This window comes from Mobula birostris, chromosome 9 (genome assembly GCF_030028105.1).
Source record: "Mobula birostris isolate sMobBir1 chromosome 9, sMobBir1.hap1, whole genome shotgun sequence".
Classification (NCBI taxonomy): Eukaryota; Metazoa; Chordata; class Chondrichthyes; order Myliobatiformes; family Myliobatidae; genus Mobula; species Mobula birostris.
The window spans coordinates 70,125,435-70,152,735 of NC_092378.1; the positions used below are offsets into that span (position 1 = coordinate 70,125,435).

The 27,301-nt window shown below is 42.7% G+C and overlaps 1 long non-coding RNA gene across 1 annotated transcript in view; it reads left to right on the forward strand.

Annotated features, from left to right (window-relative positions):
• Positions 1 to 17,664: 17,664 nt before the first annotated feature.
• LOC140202827 (uncharacterized) overlaps positions 17,665 to 27,301 on the forward strand; it is a 47,693-nt gene continuing 38,056 nt past the window's right edge. The window contains exons 1-2 of the long non-coding RNA XR_011887196.1: positions 17,665 to 18,410; positions 22,682 to 22,736. This is a non-coding gene — a long non-coding RNA (uncharacterized lncRNA). The remainder of the gene's footprint in view (positions 18,411 to 22,681; positions 22,737 to 27,301) is intronic.

Genomic DNA, 27,301 nt, shown 5'->3' on the forward strand with positions numbered 1-27,301 from the left:
AGAAAACTGGCAGGAAACATAAAAACGGACTGTAAAAGCTTTTATAGATATGTGAAAAGGAAAAGACTGGTAAAGACAAATGTAAGTCCCCTGCAGACAGAAACAGGTGAATTGATTATGGGGAGCAAGGACATGGCAGACCAATTGAATAATTACTTTGGTTCTGTCTTCACTAAGGAGGACATAAATAATCTTCCAGAAATAGAAGGGGACAGAGGGTCCAGTGAGATGGAGGAACTGAGTGAAATACATGGTAGTAGGGAAGTGGTGTTAGGTAAATTGAAGGGATTGAAGGCAAATAAATCCCCAGGGCCAGATGGTCTGCATCCCAGGGTGCTTAAGGAAGTAGCCCAAGAAATAGTGGATGCATTAGTGATAATTTTTCAAAACTCATTAGATTCTGGACTAGTTCCTGAGGATTGGAGGATGGCTAATGTAACTCCACTTTTTAAAAAAGGAGGGAGAGAGAAACCAGGGAATTATAGACCCGTTAGCCTAACGTCGGTGGTGGGGAAACTGCTGGAGTCAGTTATCAAGGATGTGATAACAGCACATTTGGAAAGCGGTGAAATGATCGGACAAAGTCAGCATGGATTTGTGAAAGGAAAATCATGTCTGACGAATCTCATAGAATTTTTTGAGGATGTAACTAGTAGAGTGGATAGGGGAGAACCAGTGGATGTGGTATATTTGGATTTTCAGAAGGCTTTTGACAAGGTCCCACACAGGAGATTAGTGTGCAAACTTAAAGCACACGGTATTGCGGGTAAGGTATTGGTGTGGGTGGAGAGTTGGTTAGCAGACAGGAAGCAAAGAGTGGGAATAAACGGGACCTTTTCAGAATGGCAGGCGGTGACTAGTGGGGTACCGCAAGGCTCAGTGCTGGGACCTCAGTTGTTTACAATATATATTAATGACTTGGATGAGGGAATTAAATGCAGCATCTCCAAGTTTGCGGATGACACGAAGCTGGGTGGCAGTGTTAGCTGTGGGGAGGATGCTAAGAGGATGCAGGGTGACTTGGATAGGTTGGGTGAGTGGGCAAATTCATGGCAGATGCAATTTAATGTGGATAAATGTGAAGTTATCCACTTTGGTGGCAAAAATAGGAAAACAGATTATTATCTGAATGGTGGCCGATTAGAAAAAGGGGAGGTGCAACGAGACCTGGGTGTCATTATACACCAGTCATTAAAAGTGGGCATGCAGGTACAGCAGGCGGTGAAAAAGGCGAATGGTATGCTGGCATTTATAGCGAGAGGATTCGAGTACAGGAGCAGGGAGGTACTACTGCAGTTGTACAAGGCCTTGGTGAGACCACACCTGGAGTATTGTGTGCAGTTTTGGTCCCCTAATCTGAGGAAAGATATCCTTGCCATAGAGGGAGTACAAAGAAGGTTCACCAGATTGATTCCTGGGATGGCAGGACTTTCATATGAAGAAAGACTGGATGAACTGGGCTTGTACTCGTTGGAATTTAGAAGATTGAGGGGGGATCTGATTGAAACGTATAAGATCCTAAAGGGATTGGACAGGCTAGATGCAGGAAGATTGTTCCCGATGTTGGGGAAGTCCAGAACGAGGGGCCACAGTTTGAGGATAGAGGGGAAGCCTTTTAGGACCGAGATTAGGAAAACCTTCTTCACTCAGAGAGTGGTGAATCTGTGGAATTCTCTGCCACAGGAAACAGTTGAGGCCAGTTCATTGGCTATATTTAAGAGGGAGTTAGATATGGCCCTTGTGGCTACTGGGGTCAGGGGGTATGGAGGGAAGGCTGGGGCGGGGTTCTGAGTTGGATGATCAGCCATGATCATAATAAATGGCGGTGCAGGCTCGAAGGGCCGAATGGCCTACTCCTGCACCTATTTTCTATGTATGTTTCTATGTATTATTAAGGGATTGGACACACTAGAAGCAGGAAACATGTTCCCGATGTTGGGGGAGTCCAGAACCAGAGGCCGCAGTTTAAAAATAAGGGGTAGACAATTTAGAACAGAGTTGAGGAAAAACTTTTTCAGACAGAGGGTTGTGGTTCTGTGGAATGCTCTGCCTCAGAAGGCAGTGGAGACCAATTCTCTGGATTCTTTCAAAAAAGAGGTAGATAGATCTCTTAAAGATAATGGAGTGAAGGGATATGGGGAGAAGGCAGGAAAAGGGTACCGATTGTGGATGATCACAGTGAATGGTGGTGCTGGCTCGAAGGGCTGAATGGCCTACTCCTGCACCTATTGTCTATTGGCACTGTGACTGGTTCTGAGGCCTGAAAAGGAAGAGTGAAGTCAGGAAATGCGGTAGTTATAGGGAACTCAGTAGTTAGGGGGACAGACAGGAAATTCTGTGTCCACAAAAGAGACACCAGGATGGCGTGTTGCCTTGCAGGTGCTGGGCTCCATGATATATCGGAGCTGCTGCAGGATATTCTCAAGGGGGTGGTGAGCAGCTAGAGGTCGTGGTTGATTTGGCACGAATGACATGGGCAGAAAAGGGGAAGAGGTCCTAAGCAGTGGGTATATAGAGTTAGGAAAGAGACTGAACAGAAGGATCTCCAAGGTTGTAATCGCCATAGCACAGGGAGTAATCTGGGCTAGTGAGATAGCAATGGGGTGATAGCACAAATGAATAAGTGTCTGTGGAGATGATATGGGGGACAGGGTTTCAAGTTCTTGGTTCATTGGAACCTTTTCTGGGGAAGGGATGACCTTTACAAGAGAGATGGGTTGCACCTGAATATCCTGGCCAGGAGGTTTGCTAATGCTACTCGGGAGAGTGTAAATGAGTTTTGCAGGGGTCTGGGAACTGGAGCCCCAGATCATTAAGGGAAGGATTGGACCAAAAGATAGATGTCAGGAAAAGTATTGAAAGTCAAAATTGAAATAACAGAATGATGGGTCAGATAGTTTGAAGTGTGTACATTTTAATGCTTGGAGTATTATGGGTAAGGGTGATGAACTTAGAGCATGAATCAGTACATGAAACTACGATGTTGTAGTAGCCATTACTGAAACTTGGTTGAGAGAGGGACAGGAATGGGTGATTAATGTACCAGGTTTTTGAGTTTTAGAAAAGTTAGAGAAGGAGGTAAAGGGCTGGAGGGGGGGAGTGGAGTTACACTACTAATCAGGGACAATATCACAGCAGCACTCAGAGGAGACATAATGGAGGGGTCAGACACTGAGTACATTTGGGTGAAATTCAGGGATAGGAAAGGTGCAATCACACTGATGGTATTGAACTACAGACTCCCTTATAGGCAATGGGACATTAAGGAACAGATATGTAATTAGATTAAGGAAATGTGTAAAAATATTAAGGGTTGTTGTCATGTGGTACTTCAACTTTCCTAATATAAATTGGGACCTTCTAAAGAGTAAGGGGTTTAGATGGGGCTGAATTTGTTAAGTGTATCCAGGTAGGTTTCTAAAATCAATATGTGGACAGTCCAACCAGAGGAGGTGTTGGGTACTGAGCCTGGCCAGGTGACTTATCTTTTCTGTGGGTGAACAGTTAGGGAACAGTGACCATAACTCCTTATCTTTCAGAATAGATAAGGATAGGTATGGTCCTTGTGGGAGAGTTTTTAATTGGAGTAGGGCAAATAGGAGGGCATTAGGCAGGAACTAAGAAGTGTTAATCAGGAGCACCTTTTCTCTGGTAAGTCCGCATCAGACATGTGGAGGATGTTTAAAGATTAAAAAAAAACTTGAATGTCCAGAAGTGATGAACTTAGTTGAGAAGGAAAGGGAGAAGTATGTAAAGTTTTGGAAGTTAGGATCAATGGAAGCACATGAGATGTATAAGGAAGCCAGAAAAGAACAGAAGAAGGGCATTAAGAAAGCCAGGAAGGGCCATCAGAAGTCCTTGACAAGTAGGATTAAGGTGAATCCCAAGGCATTCTGTAGATACATCAAGAGTAAGAGGATAATTAGTGAGAGGGTGGATTGATCAAGGATAAAGGGGGGAACATTTGCCTGGAGACAGAGAATGTGAGTGAGGTACTTGATGAGTACTTTGCTTCAGCATTTACCAAGGAAAGGATATGGAGGACCAGGAGGTCAGTGCTGAGTGTAGAAATATGTTAGGGCATTTAGAGGTCAAGGAGAAAGAAGTGTTGGGCCTCCTAATAGGTATTAAGGTGGATGTCCCCAGGGCCTGATAGGATTGATCCCTGGTTATTGAAGGAGGGAAGAGATGAGATTGCTGCGCCCTCGACCAGTACCTTTGTGTCCTCTCTAGCCACAGGCGAGGTCCCAGAGGACTGGTGAGTGGCTAATATTGTACCTTTATTTAAGAAAGGAACAAGGGAAAATCCTGTGAACTATAGACAGGTGAGTCTCATGTCAATTATAAGGAAATTGCTAGAGAAATTCTTAGGCATAGGATATATGAACATTTGTAAACCCATGGCCTAATTAGGGAAAGCCGGCATAGCTTCGTGCAGGGCAGGTCATGTCTTACCAACTTGAGTGTGCTTTTTGACAGGATGACAAGAGAGATTGATGAGGGTCGGGCAGTGGATGTTGTCTGTATGGATTTTTGTAAGGCGTTTGACGAAGTCCCTCATGGGAAGCTATTCCAGAAGATTGAGTTGCATGGGGACTATGGCAAATAGGCTGTTTGGATTCAGAACTGGCTTGCCAGAGGGTAGTGTTTGAAGGGAATTATTCAAGCTGGAGGTCTGTAATCAGTGGAGTCCCACGGGACCTATTTGTAATGTACAGTATATACAGGTAAATTACCTGGATGAAAATGTAGATGTGTGGGTTAGTAAATTTGCAAATGATACCAAGTTTGGTGGAGCTGTGGATTGTGTAGAAGACTGGGAAAGAATACAGCACAATATAGACCAGTTGCAGACACGGGCTGAGAAATGGCCCATTGAGTTGAACCCAGATAAATATGAGGTGTTACACCTCAGTAGGACAAATGCAAGGAGACAGTACGGTGTTAAGAGGAAGGTCTTTAACAGTGTAGCTGAGCAGAGATATCTAGGGATCCAAGTTCATAGCTCCTTGAAAGTGGCTACACAGGTCCATAAGTTGATTAAGAAAGCTTATGAAATGCTTGCTTTTTTTAGTAGAGGCATTGAGTTCAAAAGCCAGGAGGTTATGTTGCAACTTCATAAAACTGGTTAAGCCACATCTGGATTATTGTGTGCAGATGTGGTCGTCCCACTATTGGAAGGATGTTGAGGCTTTGGAGAGGGTGCAGAAGAGGTTTAACAAGATGCTGCCTGGTTTAGAAGGCCCAAGAGGCTGGATAAACTTGGGTTGTTTTCTCTGGAGAGTCAGAGGCTGAAGGGAGATCTGATAGAGGTTTACAAGATTATGAGAGGTATAGAGTAGACAGAGTATTTGCGTTCCAGGTTGAAATGTCTAATAGCAGAGAGCATCCATTGAAGATAAGAGGGGATGTGAGGGATAACTTTCGTTTACTCAAGAGTTTTGGATGTCTGGAATGCCTTGTATGGTGAAAGAGGTAAATTGATTAGAAGCTTTTAAGAGACATTTGGATAGGCACATGGATGCAAGGAAGGTGAAGGGATTTGGACATAGTGTAGATAGTAGGGATTTGAGTTTGGGTGTTTTTGATTTGCTTTTTAGCTGGTTCAGCACAACTTTGTTAGCTGAATGAACTGTTACTGTGCTATACTCTTCTATGTTGTTCTGTAGATGCTGAATGCACGAAATGCTGGAGGAACTCAGCAAGTCAGGCAGCATCTTTGGAAGAGAATAAACAGGCATCACTTTGGGCCGCAACCTTTAATCAGAACTGGAAAAGAAGAGGGCAGAAGCCAAAATCATCAACATTCAATCTACTTTTTTTAAACAGCTGCACGGACTAACTATTACTCTGAGCAGTTTTTTCTTTTTTACACTGCCCATTACCTTAAATGTTTTTTGGTAATATGTTAATAGGCATCCGTTAGTCTCATGAGACCATGGATTTGCGTCTTGGAAGGTTTCCAGGGCACAGGCCTGGGCAAGGTTGTATGGAAGACCAGCGGTTGCCCATGCTGCAAGTCTTCCCTCTCCATGCCACCGATGTTGTCCAAGGGAAGGGCATTAGGACCCATACAGCTTGGCACCGGTGTCATCGCAGAGCAATGTGTGGTTAAGTGCCTTGCTCAAGGACACACACGCTGCCTCGGCCAAGGCTCCAACTAGTGACCTTCAAATCACTAGACGAATGCCTTAACCACTTGGCCATGTGCCAACACTGGTAATATGTATACTATGAACATTTAGAATGAAAATTGTGAAATCACATACCTTTGATTTTATTAACAAATTGAAGGGAATAATGAAATATGGTACAATAAAGAAAATCTTTCACAGTTCGTAAACCTTTTCTTGTCTGTCTTTATTCCAGCTGCATGACAACAAAGGCTATGTGCACAGGAGCATTTCAGTTACTGCACACCCATGAAGCTTAGAGGGAACAGTGATGGGGTAGGGGAAGGAGTACAAGCTGGCAGGTGATAGGTGAGGAAGAAAGTGGGTGAGGGGATGAAGTAAATAGCTGGGAGGTGACAGGTAGGAAAGGTAAGGGGCTGAAGAAAAAAATCTGATAGAAGAGGTCAGTGGGCCATGTAAGAAAGGGAAGGAGGGGAACCAGAGGGAGAGAAATGGGCAAATGAGAAGAAGTGAGAGGGAAACTAGAAAAGGGAGTGGAAAAAGAGAGAAGGAAGAAGGTGGAGTGATTACCAGAAGTTAGAGAAATTGATGTTCATGTTATCAGATTGGAGGCTACCCAGGTGGAACATAAAGTGTTGCTCCTCCAGCCCAAGCATGGCCTTATCATGGCAGTAGAGGAAGTCATGGACAGACATGTTGGAATGGAAATGGGAAGTTGAATTGAAATGATTGGCCACCGGGAGATCCTACCTTTTGCCATGGATGGGGTGAAGCTGATTGAAACGTATAAGATCCTAAAGGGATTGGACAGGCTAGATACAGGAAGATTGTTCCCGATGTTGGGGAAGTCCAGAACGAGGGGCCACAGTTTGAGGATAGAGGGGAAGCCTTTTAGGACTGAGATTAGGAAAAACTTCTTTACACAGAGAGTGGTGAATCTGTGGAATTCTCTGCCACAGGAAACAGTTGAGGCCAGTTCATTGGCTATATTTAAGAGGGAGTTAGATATGGCCCTTGTGGCTACGGGGGTCAGGGGGTATGGAGGGAAGGCTGGGGCGGGGTTCTGAGTTGGATGATCAGCCATGATCATAATAAATGGCGGTGCAGGCTCAAAGGGCCGAATGGCCTACTCCTGCACCTATTTTCTATGTTTCTATGTTTGATGAAGCAATCCCCGAATCTATGTCAAGTCTCACTGAGGTGGAGACCACACCAGGAGTACTTGATACAATAGGTGACCCTGACAGGCTCACAGCTGAAGTTACTCTTCATCTGGAAGGACTATTTTGGCCTTGAATGGTGATGAGGAAGTGTAGGGGCAGGTGTAGCATTTGTCATGTTTGTAGGGATAGGTTCCAGGAGGTAGATGAGTGGCGAGGGATGAGTGGACAAGGGAGTCAGAGAGTGATCCCTCCAGAAAGCATTGAATGCAAGTGGGGTGGGGGAGAGAAAGACGTGCTTTGTGGTAGGGTCCTATTAAAAATGGCAGAATTAAGGAAAATGGTATGTTGGATATAGAGGCTCATGAGGAAGTAGGTAGGGTAAAGGGGAACCCTACTTGTGTTCCAACATCTATTTAACTTGAAGTTAAGCTAATTAGAATATACTTCCCTAGACCCTTGCCCATCTATCCCTTTTTTTTTAAAAACATAGTAATCAAATGGGGTGTTCCAGTAATTTGGCACTGGAGTAAAGGAATACAGGAAATAGAGTTGTGGTGAGTTTAAAGGCAATGGAGAGAGCCATGGTAAGTTTAACAAGAACTCTGGCAGGAATCCCACGTGAGTTTAAATAAGCATTTAGTTTAAACAAAGAAACATTACTTTAAAAAGTTAAGAATAAATAGTTCAATTACATGTTCTTTGTTAATGGGGTTAATTTAATAAAGCTGGGCATGTCAAATCTATGGATCACACATGCTCGGGTCCAGGAATACCATTAACACAAGAAGTGTCATCAGCTGGAAGAGTTCGAGCTCCAGGCTTTGGAGCTTTATCAACACCCAGCTTCTTAATTGGGAGACCTCGTTGTGGAAGTTATTTCATAAACTTGTAGGCAGATACGAAATGCTTTCTTTAAAAAACGGGCAGGTAGGCCATTCAGACTTCCGGGAACCACCTGCTAACAAGTATTGAGCAAAATACGTAAAAGCACTCGGCCCAGCGAGTCTGCGCCATTGGCTTATTTATTACCCTTCAAACCCAGTTCTCCCGTTACCTCTCTGTAACCTTTTACACCGACTAACCAAGAACCTATCGACCTCCACTTTAAATACAATGACTTGGCTTCCACAGCCATCCGTGGCAATGAATTCCAGAGATTCATCACTGTCTGTCTCTCTCGTCTCGTCTGCTCTAAATGCACGTCCACGAGGCTGTGCCCTCTGGTTCTCGACTCGCCCGCTATAGGAAATAACCTCTACACATCCACTAACTAGGCCTTGCATTTCGAATAAGATTCCACCTCTCCCCCCCCCCCCCAAATTCTTCTACACTCCTTTAAGTATAGGCCCAGAGCTATCAAACTCTCCTCATACATTAACCCTTTCATTCCCACGAACCTCTCCAATATCAACACATTTCTTAGATAAGGAGCCCAAAACTGCTCACAAACTTCCAAGTGCAGCCTGACCATTGCTTTATACAGCGCCAGCATCACCTCCTTGCTCTCAAAATATTCCAGTCCTCTTAAAATGAATGTTGTTATTACATTTGCCTCCCTTGCCACCAATTCAACCTGCAAGTTAACCTTTAGGGAATTCTGCAACTCTAATTTTTGAACTTTCTTCCTGTTTAGAAAATAATCTCTGACTTTATTCCTTCTACTAAAGTGCGTGACCGTAAACTTCCTATATTCCATCTACCACTTCTTTCCCCATTCTCCCAATCTGTCCAAGCCCTTCTGCAGACTACTTCCTCGACACCACCTGCCCATACAATTTGTACTGTCTGCAAACATGGATATACAGTATGTCAATGATTTGGATGATGGATTTATGGCTTTGTTGCCGAGTTTGCACACGAGGATAGGTGGAGGGGCGGGTAGTTTTGAGGAAATAGAGGCTACAGAAGGACTTGGACAGATTAGAATAGGCAAAGTGGCAGATGGAAGTGTCAGAAGTGTATGTTCATGCACCTTGGTAGAAAGGGTTAACTTTCTAAATGGAGAGAAAATCTCAGGTGCAAAAGGATTTGGCCGTCCTTATGCAGAATTCACTAAAGATTAATTTGAAGGTCGAGCCTGTGATGAGGAAGGCAAATGCAATGTTAACATACATTTCAAGAGGACTAGAATATAAAAGTAAGGATGCAATGTTGAGACTTTTTAAACATACTGGTGAGTCAAGTGGGAATATTGTGAGGAGTTTCGGGCCCCATATTTTAAAAAGGATGTACTGAAACTGGAGAGGGTTCATGAAAATGATTGCAGAATTGAACAGCTAGTCATATGAAGGGTTAATGGCTCTGGGCCTCTATTCACTGGAGTTCAGAAGAATGAGGGGTGACCTAACTGAAACCTATCAAATGGTGAACGGCCTTGATAGACTGGATGTGGAGGTGGTGTTTCCTGTGGTGGGAGCATCCAAGACTAGAGGACATCGCCTCAAAGTAGAAGGGGGGGGGGGGTCCTTCTAAAAGAGATGAGGAATTTCTTTAGCTAGAGTGGTGAATCTGCGGAATTCTTTGCCAGAGGCAGCTGTGGAAGTCAAGTGTTTATGTACATTTACGGAAGAGGTTGATACATTCTGAATTGGTCAGGCCATGAAGGAATAGCGGGGCGGGGGGAGAGAAAGAGATTGGGGGTTGATGAAATGGTGGATATCTTAGTCTTATGCCACAAAGTAATCAATTCCATCACCTAATTTATTGATTTATAATGTGAAAAGCAGTCCCAATACCAACCTATGCTGGACACCACTAATCACCAGCAACCAGCATAGATCCTCTTTATTCTGGTTCTGCCTCCTGCCGATCATCTATCCATACTAGGATCTTATCTATATCTTGGGCTCATCAACGACCCTCTATAAAGATCTAAGTAAACAACATCCACTGACTTCCCCTCATCTATTCTGCCTGTTATTTCCTCAAAGAATTCCAACAGGTGTCAGGCAAGATTTCCCCTTAAGGAAACCATGCTGTTGCAAATGTGATTCTAGAATAACTGAATTTCAAAAATAAACTTTATTCATAAATACAGTACATGGGAAATGCAATAGTCAATACATCTTAGTACATATATCAAACCATATACATCGTGTTTGAGATGCTGTTACAGACAACACAGCACCTTGTGTCCAGTCCTTAAATCCACAATCCTCTGCATTGGCTGAACCAAAATTTAGTGAGCCCCTTAATATTTTCAGTCTTAAATGTCAGTTGGCAACATTTACTTATAGACATACAATTGTCTTTGACCACGTTTTGGGCAGATCAAAGTGCACCTTTCACCAATTGATGATCTTCCATCAGCAGATGTTGTTTGTCTCAGTATGCACCTCCAGGGACAGTCCATAGATCAGAGAATCCTGTTATGCTGCTGCTCAGGATGAACTTTGACAAGGGTCTACAAATCCTTTTCCAGATCTACTTGGTAAAAGGAGTCCACAAAAAGCTGATTTATTAGTACAGCACAACAGTCCCTTCAGACCAAAATGTTGCAGATACCTGAAGCTGACTCCAGAACAGTATACTGCCTCTGATGTCATAATTAAAGATATCAGAGCAATTGGTGAAAGTTCTGGAAAAGTAACTAATAGGCTACATTGGCATCAATTGAGTGGTAGAAAAATAAGAAAATTTGGTGGTATCTTTGAAGGTAGGATCAGATGGTAACACCTGTATTTCTCCTTGTACCTCATGCATCTTAAAGAGTGATGTGTTTGCATGCATACACCATAAACCAATGATGTATGGATTACAAGGACAGATGTACAAGCACCAGAGGTACTGGTCAGAGGGGAGGCAGAGGAGGTATCACAAAACCTTGGATATTCTTGAGGAATTGTCCCGTGACAACACATTGGTAGAAAGGAATTATCATTTTATCTCCCAATAGTCATCAGGAATTACAGGACCAGATTTAACGTGAGATTACAGAATTTAAAAAGGTGTTATCAGTGGGAAATTTTTACTTCCTTATTGACTGGGCAATAGACAAGAGCTTGAAGAAAGGGGAACTTGTTCAATGGGGATCGAGAGGGATAATGAACCAACCATGATGGAACGGCAGAGCAAACTCAACAGACCAAGTGGCCTAATTCTGCTCCTCTCTTATGGTCTTCAAGGTTTTCAAGGTATTCAAGGTTTTCTTAACCAATGCATAGAGGGCACTTATTAAGAGAGGGTGCAACACTGGATTTCCTTAGGAAGGTAGGCCGTTGGTCAAGTCACTGGTGTAGTTCAAAGCTGGTGAAGTTAATGAAGTGACCAGTGACCGTAATTCTTTTAGTGTTTTAAAAAAAAACAGGGTTTCTGGTGGGATCTTTGGATCCATGTCCACAGATCCCTAAGTTGCCACACAAGTTGATAGGGTGATTAGGCTAATGTGAACTGGCCTTCATTAGTCCGGGGTATTGAACAAGAGCCACAAGGTAATTTTGCAAATCTATAGCATACAATTTGAGAGAGTGGATAGCCAGATGTTTCCTCAGAGCTGATCTGTCTTATACAAGGGGGCATAATTTTATGGATCGGCAGAAAGCATGGGATAGAGAGTGGCAGAAGGATTTTTTTTTTTTTTTTAAAAAACTGTAACTGGTGCATGGAATGTGCTGCCAGTAGTGGTTGAGGCACACACACAAGGTTGGAGGGAAAATGGAGGGCTACGCAGGAGGGAAGGGTTAGATTGATCTTGGAAAAGGTTAAAAAGGAAGCACAAAATTGTGCATTAAAGGGCCTGTACTGTGCAACATTCTAATTAACAAGATTGGGCTGCTCAGCAGGTTAGGGTGCTAAAATGGGGCAGAGCCAATATTAGAGGCATTAGAGGAGATCTTGCGGAGGTCAATCGGGTGAGGCTGTTTGCATATAAAGACTACTTATAAAAGTTTTTCCAAAAGTGTGATATCAAAAGTCCGGGGGCAGTATGTTCCCATTAGGGTCCAAAACAACTTTTTGGAACAGTAGTTGATGGAAATTTAAAAATTAGAGCTCTTTCAAGAAAAGAGAAGCATACATTATACAATCAGAAATGAGCAATCCCTTCGATATGTATCAGAAATGTAGTAATCCTGAGGGAAATCAGAAGGGCAAAAAGATTGACATTAAGGGGAATCCCAAAAGATTTTACTGCAATGTTAAAAAGGTTACTAGGAGAGGAAAAGCCCCCATTAAAGATCAGCATCGTCTTCTACTATGTGTTGAGTCATAGAAGGGCAAGATTGTATATATTTCTCAATTTTTTCACTGTGGAGGACATCAACGAATTAAGGCAGGTAGCAATGTCTTGGAGCACATATGAATTACTAAGGAAATCTGGCAGTTTAAAGCACGTTAAGCTCCACAATCCCCAGAGCCTGACCCAAGTATATCCTCAGACTGTGGGAAGCTAGGAAAGAAACTAAGTCCTTGCAGAGATATCTATAGGGCACCACGATAGCAATGAAGCTCACGTTAATGCCAATGTAGTTCTGGGCATTAGAGACCAGAGTTCAATCCCAGCGTCCTCTATACAAGTTTGCACATCCCTCCACCCCATGTGGAACGTGTGGGTTTTCTCTGGGCACTACTTTTCCTCCACAGTCCAAAGACACTGGTTAGTAGGTTACTTGGTCATTGTAAATTGTCTCGTGATTAGACTTAAATCAGCGTTGTGGGGCGGCGCAGCTCTAAGGACCTATTCCACACTGTATCTGAATTCAAAATGTAGTTGCTGTTACTTTAGCTGCAGGATGAAGCTCCATACTTGAGGGTGGCTCATAGTATACGTTATTTAACAGGAACAGCAAAGACAATCCAAGGAACTACAGGCCAGTGAGTCTGACGTCAATAGTGGATAAATTACAGGGCAAGGTCAACCAATATTTAGATAAACAAGTGATTAAAAGTAAGCGCAGCTTTGCACATAGTAAATTGTGCCCGAAAAATTTTTTTGGAAGGTGACTGAGAAGAGGACAGTGAATGTTGTTCATGTACACTTGGACTTCAGCAGTGTCACACAGGGACAGCTAATCTAGAAGATTAGATCACAAATTGTAGAGTTGCTGCTGGATTCATAATTGACTCAATGGTAGAGAGTGATGGTGGAAGGCTGTCTCTTTGACCAGAGCCCCATGACCAGTGGTGTGCCACAGGTATCAGTGCTGGGATCCTTGTTTGTTATTTATACAAATGACTTAGACAAGAATGTGCAAGACATGATTAGGTTTGTGGATACCATCATAGACCCTGATAGCATCAAAAATTAGAGGGATCTTCAGCAGCTAGGTAAGTGAGCCCAGGATTGGCAAGTGGCATTCAATCCAGGTAAGTGCAAGGTGTTGCATTTTGTCAGTTCAAACCAGGGTAGGACTTGTACTGTGGACGATAACATCCTGGGGAATATTGTGGAACAGACAGGCTTATAAGTACAGCAACACAAAATGCTGGAGGAATGCAGCAGGCCAGGCGGTATCTATGGAAGAGTATGGTCAATGTTTCAAGCTGAGACTCTCAGGCAGGGCCCTGCCAAAAACATTTATTGTGCTCTTTTCCATAGATGCTGCCTGGCCTGCTGAGCTCCTCCAGCAGTGTGTATTGCTTGGATTTCCAGCACTGCAGATTTTTTCTCTGTTTTAGAAGTACAGTACTTCCTGAAACTGCATCATGGGTAGACAATGTGGTGAAAAAAGCAGGGCAGTGAATAAAAGACCTGAAACATTGCATTACAGTTCAAGGCACTGGTAAACTTGCACTTGGTCTACCTGTACATGTCATCCACATTACCAAATGCCACATCACAAGGACATACCAAGGCTCTCTGCCAACATCAAGGTTCTGTGGGAAAGTACTTTAGTTGTATTAAGGAGACATGGACTAATCTGGTGCACCATAATGAATGTACTGGTGGTTCAATGAATGTAGGGGAAAGTGTGTACTAATTGTATTGACTATATATTCTGACAGTTTATTCAAAATTAAATCACAGGTCAATGAATATAATGCACTAATGACTATCCAGTATACAGAGCACACAATTTTCAATTTAACATTTGCTGTACTGGGCTAGGAGTCAGAATGTAAACCAACCATCTCTCAATACAAGACTGGGAATAATTGTGTATGGCAGGGCAGATTGTTGAGTATAAAGAAATTACAACTTTAAAGCTTAGGATGTTATATTAAAAACCATCGTAAATCTTTATCAAGCACACCAGGAACATGTCTCCTTCCAGGCACCACATTTTAGAGCTGACATGAAGAATTTCCAGTGCAGATCATCATCCAAATGAATCCATCAATGAGAAATTAGCATGACTGTGCTTAAGTAGCAGACTCACTAGGCCTCCTTTGATGCTGGTGATTAAATTATTGCATAGTTACATTTCATGGTGTCATAGACACAAATGGCAGTTGTTCCAGTGAATCAAGTGTTATTAATTCTTTTACCTTAACTGGAAATTCAAATAAATCATGGGCTTTAAAAGGAAAACAAACCCAAGGTGCGCAAGAGGACGTGAACTCTGGCCTTGGGATTAACAGTGAAGACCTCTACCATTCAGTAACAACTGGCTTTGTGCATCATAGACAACATGATGTCATTTCACTCCTGAAAAAGAGTGAAGGTGTGTTTTTAAACACTTGTAATTTGCTTTACAAATAATTCCTACACAGGGAAAATGGGTAGGTACATACCCCAAAAATCCACTTAACAACTTTTCTAGTGAAGAATTAAATGGAAAAAAAACTTGCAGTTACCCTGTCTACAAAAGAATTATCAAATCTTAATTTGCAGTAATTTTATGCACTTTAACAGGAAAGAATTGACATATCAAGTGTGGGCATATAGCAGGTCTTGGCAATAATTAAAATAGTACAAATATAAAAAAGCACACTAAATTCTTTCGTAGTTTTACTTTCCAATAAAGACTTAATTGAATGAAAAGTAAAACTGTAGTAAACTAGACCAAATCACATTCTGAAACCAATCTATACAAATGTGAAGATGTTAGCTGCAATTGTAGTTGTGCAAGGTTGAGTAAACATCTCCCTCCCAAGATGAGCTGAAATGTGCTGGCACTTTCATAAAAAAAAACTGAAGAGCAAAAACCTAAAGTATATTAAGTAACAGAATATGACCACTATAACAGAAATCCTTTAAATGAAGGAATTGTGAATAAAATGTTTAAATAACTAGATCAGAAATTATTCTATTTAACAGTTTATTGTTCACAACACCTACAAGAGCAGCATTCCTAAGAAATGCAGTTCTCTCTTGACATGGATATGAATGAAGTTTCATTCATAAGCAATTTACTACAGGCAAAACCAGGTTCCAGAAAAATTTCTGAAATGTGAAAATCATTTTCTTAAAAATCAGGATTGGGCCATCAGCTCAAGGCCTCAACACAATATTATTAAAGTCAACTAATTAACCTGGATTTAATCTAACAAAATGGAACATATAAAAAAAATACACTGCTAACATTAATGTGCTCAAGGTTTAAGGAATGTAGCCCAATTGAAAACAAAACATTTGTAAATATTATTATACTTCAAAACACAAGAGGTGTGAATGTTGAATTATAAACTTCGGGGCATAAAAAACTAAGGAAAATAAACAAGGAAAATAACCCCTTCAAATGAGACTTGTTGCTGCACTAACGATAATTTTATAGCTGTCTTGTATTTGGTTCTTTTGAGAGCATTGCACACGTCATAGGTTTCATCAGTAAGCATAATCCTGTAATTACAGATGAACAAGATGATAACTGAGAACTGACTGACATGAATGTTGATGAATAGTAATATTAGCAATATTTTCACAGTTAAAAAGATTTAGGAATAGAATTCCAGAGTTTCAGAACCTTATTGTAGAGATTTTTAAGCTTTGATCCAATCTCCTTCAATATTTTCTAGCTCAGTTCTTAAATGTTTGTCTCCAAATTGAACTGTGTTGCAAAATCAATTGCATTTCAAAATTACCAGAATCAATCCACTGCAACATTTGTGCATTTAGTTTGTCTAATATTATACTGTCTGCACGCTTTACAAACCTTGTAGCTTCAAATGATCTGAATTTCCAATTTAGGAGAGTTGGATGTCCAACAGATTTTGCGAACAGATTGGCAAAACGTGCTACTTTACCAAACATGCTGGGTGCACCATCAGTTGTCAAGGGAACTAATATTGAAAGGTTAACTTGTAGATCAGAAAATTCCTTTACTGCCTTACAGATTTCAACTCTGGTGCTATGTTCAGGTAAGGTTTATCATCAGATCTTTGCACATCACATCACCCCCTACAAAATCTAGCAATAATGGCTAGCCTAGCTGATGTAAAAACAGTGCTCTCAATTAAGAGAAATAAAGAAATTTACATGAACTTGCCTCTTTTGTTAATTGTTCCAATCATTAACATTCTATCATTTACTGTGTTTTTGTTCACTAGCAAAACTTTAATTTTTTTTCTAGAAACCTGTCAAATAGGTAAGCCATGATTCTTTAAAATACTCCCACCAACGGTTTCCCCATACAGAGAGATAATCTGAAACTTCAATACTAGCAACTAAGTTGAATTACTCGAAATAGATGTCAAAAAACTTGACTGCATTTGAATTCCAGAATTTTTTGTCCTTTCTCACTTCTACCCCAAAGGCATTTAGGGACAATTTCACAATAACACTTTACAGATTTAGTGCCACACACCAGTTTTAGAACATAATGTATAAAGCATATCCTTTTTACCACGCTAAAGTTTTCACTCCACCACCTTTGATAATCTCTGCGCACTTTTCCCATTATCTGAACGAGCTGAAGAGTAAACAATTTTAAAATATCTCAATAAACTTAAAAACTTTTACTAATATAAATGTTTATTGTGAAAAGATATTCATGGAAGCACTAAACAACATACAGTAGTTACGCTTTTATCACTAATTATCCAATGTTAACTCAAAAGATAGAAAATATAAGCAGTGAACCCAATGCCAATCGCATGACTGGAGTTTGCAACACCAGTCAAACGAAGCTCTATGAACAACCGATTTAACTGCAAAATCACGTGCATATTAAAGCAATTCACAGTACAATTAAATTACATTTGTAAAATGTCCAACTAGATATCAGATTAAACACTTTGCTGAGGGGAGGGGGATGTTGCAATGATGATTAGTCACCAGCACTAGCAAGGCAGTAGCTTGCGCAGTTATCTCCATACTGGGCAGTGTCACAGACCCTTCCAACAACACAAACTACTACCTCAGCCAGTGCACTGGTTAAACGACAAAAAAAAGTAGGGAAAATCCAGGAGTGAAAGGCTGGGCAGCTCGTCTTCCTCCTCAAACAGCGGCAGCTTAAATGGTCACTCCCCATCAGCACACACAACCCTCCCCACCCAGTCTCGGCCCGCAACGACCGCGCTCCGCCGGCCACATGAAAGCCACAAGGTTCGCTGTAAGACTACAATGAAAATAAAAATACGAAAAGTACACCCCACCCACCCACACAAAAGACATCCATCTACAACGATGAGAGCCGGATGATAAATGCAATCACAGCAATGTTCTCCCTGAATGTTGTCCTTTTGTAAAAGCATTGTCAACTTCACTAGCGGTAGAAAACAATTTTCTTTCTTTCAGCTGAGGGAGGGAAATTTTCACGGCGCGGGGGCAGGAGGCAAATACAACATAGAAGATCCAAGGCGTACCTCGGAGAAGGAATGCGGTCTCCGCTGACGAGCTTTGTCCCCGCTTCACTCGGGGTTAAAGGAAGGAAAAGACGCCGGTGATTCTGCCCACAAACGGCGGCGCCCGGTGCCCGCCAGCCGCCACCGCGCGAGGCTTCCTAACGCCCGGGGCGCGAGCCCGCCGCCCGGAACACGTGCCCGGCCGACTGCCCGCCCGCCCGCGAGCGAGCGAGCGCAGCGGAGCCGAACCGAGCGTCGGCCGCCGTCGCAGCAACAGCGGAGTCGGGGAGCGGCCTCTACCGGAACGTGGGAGGTCGCATTAAAAATAAAACATCGCGCCGAGACGGAGTGGAAGGCGGCTGAAAGCAACGATTCCCGCCTACCGCAGAGCTGGCTCTTACCACCCAACTCACCCATCGTTTTACCAAAGCCCGGAGCTTTTTTTTCCCCTGTGAGTACCGTCGATTTTTTTTTTGGCTTTTTGTGAGGGGGGGGGGAGAGGAAGAAAGTGTGCGATTCGGACCAGTACGTGCCTCTTATTTCCTCAGTCACTCTGCGTCTGCCGATCCCCTCCTAGGCCTCCCCCTTTTCCCCCACCGCCTGTCGCTCGGCAGCCAATCAGGCCACCGCCCGCGGACACGCCCCACTATCTGCATGCGACGTCACGGATTCGCCCCGCAGTCACCGCGCTGGCCGTCACGTGACTCTCTCCAGAAGCGCGCCATTTTTTGCACTATTAAATTAGGCTTTGTGGTACAGCAAGTAAAGCGGCGTTTTATTTTACAAAAGATTCGTGAATTACAATTAAATACGAAAATGAAAAATCTACTGTATCCATCATCTGCTGAAAATCTGTCACTGGAATAAATAATAATATACATTTTTAATCTTTCTGACATTTTTTTCTCATTTTTCTGTGCATGCCTCAGTCAATTTCTCGTGTTTAACCAGTTACCTACACAGGAGCTAAAAAGATTGTGCAGTCTCACAAAAGGAGTTATTAACAAGTAGAAGCTGGAAAACGGGATGATTTCCCTTTTAGAAATCCAGAGGTATGAGTTCATATCTCACCATGGCAGCTGTGGAATTTAACGACCTGGAATTTAAAACCAGTTGGCCTTGAAACCACTGGACAGTTGTAAAAATCCATCTGGTTCTCTTAACGTCCTTCATCTAAAACCAGAGTCTTTCAGTGAGATCAGCCACTGCAGATGGCTGCTCGTGTTTGCCTTCAGAGAAGGGCATCTGTTACCCAAGCCAGTACCTATAACAGTATAAATGTCTCTTAAATTGTCAAGCAAGCAGTTTGATTGTCCAATCAATCACAGCTGGGTTGTTGTTTCACAGCCCCAACAACCCAGATTCAATTCATACCTCCAGAACACACTGGTTCTCACCCATTTCCCAAGGACATGCAAATTGTTTCACAAATTAGCTGTTGTAAATTGCCCCTGGTGCATAAGTGAGTTGTTGAATCTAGGGCAGTTGATGGGAACCATAGTCTTGGTAAGGTAGTTGGTGGAGATGTACATTATTCACACCCACCAACGTTAAGTCGGGGTTCACCTTAAGAGGCTGGTCTGAGGTGATAATGTAATTACGTAAAGTTTTTACCGCACTTTCTGTTCAGTGTTTGGAGTACCATAAATTAGCTGTTACTGTTTTCCTTAAACATTAAAAGGCTCCCCTGTTTTTAGTTCTGACAACATATATTGATGTTCTAAGACGATTCCAGAGTTACTGAAAATGTCGGCCAACGTAGTCACTTTGAAACTGCTGAGATCTGGGAGTAAAATACCGTTATTTGTTTCGTACAAACTGAGGCCCAATTCGTGCTAAGAGAAATGTCTGCCGACAACACCAAATGTTTCTACGTGTAGTGTCAGTCAGTAACTCCATGGCTGCGAGAGTGGTGAGCCTACTAGAACACGATAAACACCAATTGCTGAAAACTCACCCTTTATAGACTTTTGGACTACTGGAACCAAACAGTTGCTTTTCTTGCCTGCCCTTGGCAATGCTAAACTGTTGGAGCTAATGCTGTTACTCCTGGGAAATCACCATCCTTGTTTTATTTTTAAAGATCTCTTCATGCAGCAAATGCCTGATCAAGTCCAGTAAGCCTGGATAATGCACCCGTGATGGACTGTAAGGAGCTTGGTAAAATGGCTGATGGTCTACACTCAGCCAGGTAGTGACGCATCATTCCTCCTCCTTTCCCTAACTCTATAGGCTCGGTAAGCAAGGCCCATCAACATAAGATTGCCCGTGGCTGTGAAATAGATGACGCTGGACCTGTGCTTTTTACTTTAGGATGAACGCCAGGAAGTGCAGACTGCCTTGCAGCTTCGACAGTGCCAGCACATCGGGACACCAGACATCTGGGAACACTGTGGGTTCCAGATCACAAGGTTGTCCCCTGTTCATTATGGACACCCTTTCAGGACGTTTCCTGTGTGACACGGGTTGCTCAAGTGAAGGTGCTGACAGCATCACCTATTGATGAGAAGGCAAAGAGTGAGAAAACCTCACTGGAGGCCGCCAACCGCAGCGGGATTCAGACCTACAGGTCACGATGGGTGACACTCTGCTTCAGTGGGCGATGTTACACATGGGACTTCATCCTGGCTAAAGTGGCTAGACCTCTGCTCATGCAGATTTTCTTAAAAATTCCAGGCTTGTGGATGTTAAGGACTTTGGGTCGTTACCTGCCCCCCAGTAAGTTCCCCACAACTCTGTCTAGTGCATGCACCACTGCATGTGAGTTTACTTGACTGCTGGGCGAATTCCCAAACCTCGCCAAGCCCACATTCTCCACTGCAGTCACAAAACATGGGGTCAGGCACCTCATTCCCACAACTGGACATGCCAGTGCGCGTAGACTAGACCCAGAAAAGCTGGCAACCATAACGGCTGAGTTTACCAACATGGAAATACTTGGCATGGTTAGTCGGTTGACTAGCCCCTGGGCTTCACCCCCTTCATATGGTCCCTAAGTCCAATGGTGAATGATGCCCTTGTGTGATTACTAATGCCTTAACAAGGCCACCACCACCCCCAGTGGTTACCTAGTCCAACACATCCAAGACTTTTTGTCACTTTTAGCTGTAAAGTTAATATTTTCCAAAGTCGATTTAGGTATGGGCTACCATCAGGTTCTCGTGTATCATCACACCATGACGTACCATCTGCAGTCCAGTGGTTTCTCAAGGGCTGCTTTGAGGACTTTCCTGACTGATGAATGTTGGCATGATCATCTCCTGGGGCTCAGAACAGCTCCAAAAGAGGACCTGCAGTCGCCTGCGGCTGAATTGGTATACAGACAGCCATTACAAGTGCCAGATATCTCATTCCTGACACCATGACTGCTTGTTGGGCCTCTCAACAGCGTTCCACCCTCCTCAGTAAATTCAATTCCTTCGCACCTGTTCCTACCTCCCACCATGGCGTATAGCACTCTTGGGTTCCCGTTGACCCACATTCTGCCTTGTTTGTTTTCATCCTCTATAATACATACCAGCCCCATTACGATAGCCCGTTCTGCCTTTTGGAATGGGGAGAAAGGACTTCTATTATAGATAGGAGTGGTAAACCTGAACATGTTCCGGTTTGAAGGATTCTCTGCCATCATGACATGACCATGAGCGTGTCAAAACATCTCTAGACAAGCCAGAGGCACCTGCTATTCTTCTACCCAGGGAACGTAGTACCTGAGCTGGGCAGCTCATCCGAGCTCCGGACAAGCTCACAATGCTGGTTTTAGTGAATTCTGGGGGAGGAGGGGGTCCTGTGTAGGTTACGCAATCGGGGGAAACATACATAGTTCATAAACATTGACATTGAGTTGGAGTTCACTTTAAGGGGCTGGTCTTATGTGATGATGTAATTACATAAAAGTTTTTCCCATGCTTTATGTTCACAGTTTGGAGTACAATAAATGAGTTGTTACGATTTTTCTAAAAATTAAAACGCCTTTGCCATTTTTATTTGCGAAAACCTACACTCTCTTCTCACTGTTTCCATCAGGAAGAAGGTAAAGGCGCCTCAGGACCCACATCACCAGGTTCAGGAACGGTTTTTACCCTTCAGCCATCAGGCTCCTGAACCAGAAGGGATAACTTCACTTGCCCTATCACTGAACTGTTCACATGACCTATGGACTCACTTTTAAGGGATCTTCATGTTATGTTCTCAACATTGATTGCTCATTTATTTATTATTATTATCTTTTGTAGTTGCACAGTTTGTTGTCTTTTACACATTGGTTGTTTGTGTGTCCTGTTGGGAGCAGTATTTCATTGATTCTATAAATGTTTCCTGGATTTACTGTGTATGCCCACAAAAAAACGAATCTCAGGGTTGTATATAGTGACATATATGTACTTTGATTTACTTAGAAATTTGAATTTTGTGAGGAGAATGAAATGCGATTAGTGTAGGATTAAAACAAATGGCTGCTTTTTAATCCTGACGAAGGGTCTCGGCCTGAAACGTCGACTGCACCTCTTCCTACAGATGCTGCCTGGCCTGCTGCGTTCACCAGCAACTTTGATGTGGGCTGCTTTTTAAGAGAGTTCATCTGGGAGAACGTGGAAAGAATATATTGGAATTCACATAAGTAGATACTTGGTGGCTGATGTGGCTTTGATGAGCTAAAAAGTCGAATCATTGCTGCATGATTCTACATCATAAAGTATGATTTTTCAATTTTTTCAATTACAGGAGGAATGGAGACAGGCTCGCCCCGATCAACATCAATGGGTCTGCAGTTGAGAGGGTGAGTAGTTTCAAGTTCCTCTATATACACATCACTGAAGATTTCACCTGGACTGTAAAAACCAACTGTGTGGCAAAGAAAAAGCACAACCGCGTCTCTTCCACCTCAGGCAAACTGTACCCCAGCATTAAAGCCAGGACCAACAGGCTATGGGACAGCTTCTTTCTACAAGCCATTAGACATATAAATTCACATGTCTGTACATTGCAATGGAGTCATAATGCGAAGATTTTTACTTCCTCACATTGTGGGATGGATGTAAGATTTAAATAAATTCAATATAAACCCCACCCAGGTCAAAATCAAACATCGGTCCAATCTCCAACATGAGCTCTGGGGCAGCCACACAAATTACTGTGCTGTCATGCCAACTGTTCTATCTGGTTAACCATCCCTTTCCTCCACAACCTGGATCAACATGTTGACGTTGTGTAGAGGCTTGCATGCTTCAAGGACTCCATCAGGGGATTCCAACTATGTTGGGATGGCCGCCGACAAAATGCCAGATGAAGATTGATCCAACTCTGGCTCCCGAACAGACAGACTCAGCTCTGCCCCTCCTGGGCCATGCCATATGAAACAAAAACAACCAACCCTTTCATAATCTGATATATGTGTTATAAAAAAGTTCAATCCTGAGGCAAACCATAAAGGGAAAGATGCCCTTCATGTGGTGTAGTGCAACGTTACATGGTTAGACTGATTTACTTTGATTCCTGTGCAGAGTAGAATTTGCAATTGAAATCAAGTGAAAAATAACTCTACATTCTTGTGTTACTTTAAAATCCACTTTGCTATAACAGTCTGATCTGTTTCCGGACTTCTTCTAAACTCTGGCAGCTTCCAACCCAACAAATGAATGGCATGGTGTTGTCTCTGCTGGTACTTCTCTGAAGCCAAAGTACAACTGGAGTTGCCTGTCGAAGGGAATGGAAAGGGTTCAGTTTCCAAAGATCAGATATTAGTACTATACTGACTAGTTGCACAGTCACCTTTATAATTTCCGTTATTGTCCTCTAACCAGAGTGCACAAGGATATTCATAGAGCTTACCTGCATCATGATACGGCACAGTAACTTAGTGGCTAGCGCAATCCTATTACAGCTTGTGGCCTTCCGGAGTTTGGAGTTCAATTCTGGCACTCTTCTGTATGGAGTCTGTTGGTCCTCCTCATGGAATGTTTCGGTTTTCCCTGGGTCCTCCAGTTTACTTCCACAGTCCAAAGACATAGCTGGTAGGATAATTGATCATTGTAAACGGTCCCGTGATTAGTTAGGGTCAATTGGTTTTCTTGAGGGTTGCTGGGTCAGCATGGCTGTAAGGGCCAGAAAGACCTACTCTGTGCTGTATTGCAAAACAAATAAATAAATAATAAACCAGATATAAGTTGTGGCAAAAAAGCCTTACCAAACAAGTAAACTTTTCCACCAACTGTAACCAGTAAAAAGGCACAATTAACATTTCCTCTTTTAAGCTCTACAGATAAATGGACAAATATACAGAATAATTGTCCAAAACTGAATGACATAGATACAGCTTTGCACTCAGAATTCATGAAAAATGTTGAGAGCTTTCATAGAATTTGATGGATTTAATATATGACCATCGCCTACTCTTCTTTTCTATGTTATTGTTCAGTAGATGAATAGACTTCCTGCTGTGCAATCAAACCATACAAGCTATGAAAATTACGTTTTTTTTCCTGGCCTAGGCTGAGATAGTCAACTTTACCTGAGCTGACGCTTTGCTTTGCTTTGGTGGCTCTGGATTAGGGAGTGAAAAATTAGCAAGTAATCCTACTTCTGGTCATAAAACAAACTGCTGGAGGAACCCAGCTGGTCAAGCAGCGTCAGTGCAAGCAAAGAGATGGTCGATTTATCAATACAATGATGACCCCTTTGTCTCTACGGATGCAGTTTCACCTGATGAATTCCTCCAGCTGTTTGTTTTTGCTTCCTATTCCAGAATTTGCAGATGGTTGTGTCTCCATTTCCTACCATTTCTCCCTGATTCTGATGAAGAGCATGTAGATACAGCAGTTAGCTCGGGGCATTCCAGAGTTTGGAGTTCAACTCCAGCACTGTTCTGTAAGGAGACTCTGTACCCGTGGAATACGTGGGGTTTCCCCCGGTGCTCCAGTTTCCTCCCACAGTCTAAATTGTGAGGGAAGGATCAGATGTCTTCTGTAATTAAACACTCTAGCTGATGTTAACTGTCTATTTCTACAAAGATGTCTTAACCTTGGTTGAGCTCTCTGAACAGTACTTGATGTATTTAAGTCTTAAGGGTGAACAGCTATTAAAATCTGCTTCTTTTATTTTCACTCTTATCTTCTATTTTCATACAGCCATGGATTACATGTCTGCAGAATACTGTAGCAGGAACTGTATAATATATTTCTAAAATAAATATGTAGTTCCTAAATTAAGATGCATCTTTTGCTGAATTAAAGCTTCAGCAGTCTCTCTTAAACTCAATTTGTCTTCTTGTTAAGCAGTCCCTGAGGATGGAGGATAACTTGCTTCCATTCTGGTTTTGTGGGTTCTGTAGTGGCACATGAGGCCAATGTGGGAACTAGTGACTCTTCCACAGATGGGTCCAGAGATATCCGATGGGTCAGGTGGGTGGATAGTTTGTGAGATGCTGTGCTGCCTCTGCCCCTTACATTGAGCTCCAGGTGCTTAGCCTTGTGGTTCAGAGTCTTTGAATTGTACAGCACAGAAAAGGAGCCTTTGGCATGGTATGATTAAAATTTAGTTGCTGATCATCTTACAGTTGCTCTATAGTGATATTGATATTACTAAAGTTGTTGTTCAGTCTTTTTAGTCGAGTCTGACTCCTCGTGACCTCATGGACCATGGGGTCTCAAACACGAGGAAATCTGCAGATGCTGGAATTTCAAGCAGCACACATAAAAGTTGCTGTTGAAGTTGCAGGTCCTGACGAAGGGTCTCGGCCCGAAACGTTGACTGTGCCTCTTCCTAGAGATGCTGCCTGGCCTGCTGTGTTCACCAGCAACTTTTATGTGTGTTGCTTGACCATAGGGTCTATAGGGTTTTCATGGCAAGATACAGAAGTAGATTGCCAGGCCTTTCTTCCACACAGATACTGCTGCTGCCCTGGTTAGGACCCAGTTGGGTTTGAATTCAGGACCATCTGCCTACCAGTGCATGAAACTAACCAATAAGTCTCTAACAGAAGCAATTTCAGTGAAGAATGCTGGCTGACAAGGCTATGTCATTGCCCCGGCACTTACCCCCATTTTTTTTTGCAGCGATGTTGCACCTCACCACTAACAGACTTCCTGTGGGAATGAAATAATTTTCGGAACTAATGGAAAATGTTTCATTTTATGACTTTGCTTCGGGACCTAGGTTACCTGAATCTCAGTAGATGAGCTTCATTAGTAAGATGATACTTGCATTTTTGCAAGCCTGGAGACTGAGCTGCAAGACTGAAGTTTACAAGCAGCTTCTGCAAGACCAAGGTCCTGTACAAATCTTGATTTGTACTAACTTGTTTAATGCACAAAATGCAAAATTATTTAGGACATCAATTTACTGTAATGGCCAACTTAGAGTATTAGAACAAGCCTTGTGTGAGGAAAGAGTTAAATTTGATTCCTCTTTGGTATATGCTAAAATGTGTAACACAAAATGGAAGTTTGTAAAAAAAAAAATGGGATGTGGGAATGTTTTGAGAAAGTACAAGGGAACCAGTCCACAGCACTGTTTTGAGAACTTCGTGTGAGTATCAGCCTGCAGCCTTGAGAGTAGATAATGGTGAAAAACATGTTTGTCTGGAAAAGTACTGGGGTAAATGTTATGAAAGGTTTTTGAAGGGATCTTGAAGAGTATAAAATGGGGCAATTTCTTTGTGCAAGTGGAAATCTCTTAGGTTGGGCTATGGCTAATGCTAAGAATTGGAGCTGAAGGTAGAAATAGAGGGGAGGAGGGAGAGTGAGAGAGAGGGGGGGAGGGAGAGTGAGAGAGAGAGAGGGGGAGGGAGAGTGAGAGAGGGGGATATGAGAGAAGGAGGAAGAAAGAAGAGACGAGAGAGGGAAGAGAGAGAGGAAGGACAGGGAGAGAGTAGAGAGATAGTGAAGAGAGAAGAGTGGAGAGTGAGGGTGGAAAGAGAAAGAGAAGGAGGGAGAGAGGGGGAGAGGAAGAGAAGGAGAGAAGAAGAAGGAGAGAGAGGGACAGAAGAAGGGGAGAGGGAGACGTAGCCCACTCAGGTTCACTGATCGAGTAGAAAAGGCAGCAACTTGCAGCAGATTGGTGCTTTGAGCAATGACCAATCAGCGTTCGGGATTGATTGGCAAGAACAAGTTAAAGTAAGGCAGAGGCAAGCAGAGCAGCCATTCTTGGAGTGGACAACCCTGATGCTTGGAGTTTTTGAGGCTTTAGCTCTTCGAGGCTTCAGCGAGGAGAGGCTTGAGTAAGAGAAATCATAAAAGCTATAGGTAGAGTTTATTTTTCTCACCCACAATGTACTGTTTTTCTTTCTTTATACATTCTCGGTTAAAACAGTTGGGATGCCAAGCATGTTAGTGGAATGTTCCTCTT